At 51.8% G+C, this 3027-nt stretch overlaps 1 pseudogene; it reads left to right on the top strand.

Annotated features, from left to right (window-relative positions):
- Window positions 1–2660: 2660 nt before the first annotated feature.
- Window positions 2661–2760, top strand: LOC118759836 (U6 spliceosomal RNA; annotated as a pseudogene).
- The last annotated feature ends 267 nt before the right edge of the window (window positions 2761–3027 follow it).

Below are 3027 nucleotides of genomic sequence, written 5' to 3'. Positions count from 1 at the left end.
CTTGCTGGACAGGCAGTCATGGCTGCCATTGAGTTTCATGTGATTTGAGAGCTGTGGCTGGACTCCGGTGGGGAGCTTCTGTCTTCCCCTTCAGAAACCTGGGATTCCGTGCAGGTTTACAACAGGTGTCAGAGAGTTAGAGTTCACCAACCACTGACTGGACACTTGCTTTGCTTGCCCACCCCCCATCCTCAATCTCAGTGCCAGTGGTCCTCTGGGGCCTGCCCACTCTGTACTGTCATTGCACGGAGTTCAGATGAGGCTGATCTTGGCCCCCGGCTCCCAGGCTGTAGCTATGACCCAGGCTCAGTGAACCACAGTCAGAGTGATGGGGCCATGAGAAGCGCTTTCCCCACTGGCACTGCAAAGCTGCCTATGCAAGCAGAGGTGGGGGCGTGTTTGCCGCTGTGTGGGTCGTGCCTGAGAATCAAGGCGACAGAGAGAAAGGGCAGATCCAGGAGGCAGAGAGGTTTAGCTCTCTGGTTGTCCTTTCTGAGCACCTAGAGCCAGCCATTCCTGAAGATGTGGAATTTTTCACTGATATCAGCTAATGACAACCAAAGGGGTTGTGACTAATGCATCTATCTCTTCTTCACTTTGATGAAAATTTTGCAAATTTTTTTTACATTGTTTTACATTGTGGCACAAAAACACAACCCCAACATGTTTGACAACATAATTTTGGCAGTTCTCGCTGCTTCCAACAAGGAGATCATGAGAAGTGGTGGGAATGCATGTCTGGTGCCCATCCCCCCTCCTTCCAAGCACACGCTTTTTCAGAGCAAGGTGCCATCTGCCACAAGACCTCCGGAAGCTGATGTCCAAGCAATACTGTTGGGGACACATGCCAAGTGCATGACCCCAACCATCAGAGCCACTCTCCAAAGTGACAGGAGACCTGGAGCAGGGAGGGCAAGAGGCCAAAGACCCAGGAGGTCAGCAAAGAGCTAGGAAGCGTGTGCAGGAGGTAGTTGCCCCGGAGGAGGAAAGGGGCAACCCTGCCGAGGTGGACAGATGCGCTTTGGCTGCAGTGAAGGGGTAAGGCAGCCAGAAGAGCCTGCTGTCTCCTCGAGGCCCTCCGGGAGCTGACACCCTCCATGCCCCTGCCTTCTGTCTTTGCATCTTTTCCTCAGTCTGCTCTGCCCAGCTGCACTCCTCTTCGCACCTGCTGTGCCCTCTGTATACACTTCCTGCACAGACCCATCTCACTTCCTCATCTCCTGGGGTCTCTGCGTTGCACCAAAAGTGCTTTCCTAAATCCTCCTCTGCCCCCTGTCTCCTCCACAGCCCTCTTACCCTGCTTTCCATGGTCCTCAAGTACTGAGTGACCGTGTTTATACTTCTGTTGGGCTGCCCTTGCCTTGGATGCAAGCTCCCAAAGGACAGGGATTCCCCAGCCCTGAGGACAGAACCTGGCACATAGCAGCTTTGCAGTGCATGTGGGTGCATCCATCTGTAATAGTCAGGACCCTGATGTGACACGGACCCAAGCAGAAACATGGGAAATTGAGTGGGAGCAGTATGGGAGGGAGTGGAGGGGTGAGGTGGGGAGAGAGGGAGCCACTTTAGAGTCCCCATCATTTATGTTGAGAGGAGCAGAGTGGTTTGGGGGATGCAGTGCAGGGCTGCGGCTCAGAAGAGCCCAGAGTGGGGATTTAGAGACAAATGAAGACTCAGAGGCTGGGAAGGCAGTGGAGTGAGTGACTTCTCTGGGGATAGGAGAAGGATTGGAGGTAGAGCAGAGCAAGGGTGAGGAAGGGCAGGAACTTGGGGACAGAGACCAAGAGAAAACCTAAAGTGATCCTCTTGTCCTGTTTTACTTGGGCCTTTCCCGGTTTGAAAAGTGAAAGTCCAGCACCTTGAGGCAGGTGTCTGGCACACAGATCCAGTCGCTGCTTAGGATGCCTGCATTCCTATCAGAGTGCCTGGTTCGAGTCCCAGCTCCTCTGCTTCCTATCCAGCTCCCTGCTAATGCATATCCTGGGAGGCAGCAGGCGATAGCTCAAGTGCTTGGGTCCTTAACGCCTGCATGGGAGACATTACTGAGCTCTGGGTTCCTGGCCCAAGTTGGGCTATTGCAGGCATTAGGGGAATGAATCAACAGGTGGAAGATCCTTTTCTGCATCTACTTTCTAAATTAAGCAGGAGAAAAAAGGTACAGCCTCTTGGGAAACCCCTTGGCCCCAGGCAAGTAGGGAGGGTTGATGAGCCAGAGAAGTGGGGGACCAGGGAAGTGGGGGACCAGCAGGTTCTGAACTTTTGGATTACATTCCAAACCCCGCTGCCCCTCTGCCTTCCAGCATCAGCACTAGACAGCTTCCTGGTTCCCAAGGTGACTGACCTGGTTTCAGGACTTGGGCCCCAGCCCAGAGTAACTGCGGAAGTATGGGCCCTTGTGGCTGGCAATGTGGCATGGTGGGTGAACTGCCACCTGTTCTGCTGGCAGCCCTTATCGCACCAGTTCAAGTCCCAGCTGCTCCACCCAGGAAAGCAGAGAAACATGGCTTAGGGGCTCCGGCCACTGCCACCTCTGTGGGAAACCTAGATGGAATCTCAGGCTCCTGGTTTCCACCTGGACCAGCTCCAGTTACAATTGTGGCCATTTGGGGCATAAACCAATTGTGCTGTATCTTTTCTTTGTAAAGAAAGAACGAACAAACTTGCTTCGGCACCACATGTACTAAAATTGGAACAACACAGAGATTAGCATGACCCCCTGCAAAGGGTGACATGGAAATTCATGAAGCACTCCATATTTTTTTTGTTTTATGGCTTTTCATTAAGGGGATATGTATAGTAACTGTAATAGACTATCACATACAAATATGAAGACACAATGTAGTGTGTATCTCAGGTTACAAATCAAAGATGGACTGCCAATGAAACTGTTCAACGTATCTTGACAATGGGATGCTGGACTCTGCCACTGTCCATGCCTACAATGTAGGTCACATGTAAATAGTCGAATGATGGACTTCTGACTGATTGTGAAGGATTATACTACTGTAATGATATGGGGAAATCAGT

Source organism: Ochotona princeps, chromosome 26 (genome assembly GCF_030435755.1).
Source record: "Ochotona princeps isolate mOchPri1 chromosome 26, mOchPri1.hap1, whole genome shotgun sequence".
In the NCBI taxonomy this organism is placed as follows: domain Eukaryota; kingdom Metazoa; phylum Chordata; class Mammalia; order Lagomorpha; family Ochotonidae; genus Ochotona; species Ochotona princeps.
Note: the sequence above shows the minus strand (reverse complement) of the source record. Positions and strands in the feature narration are given on the sequence as shown.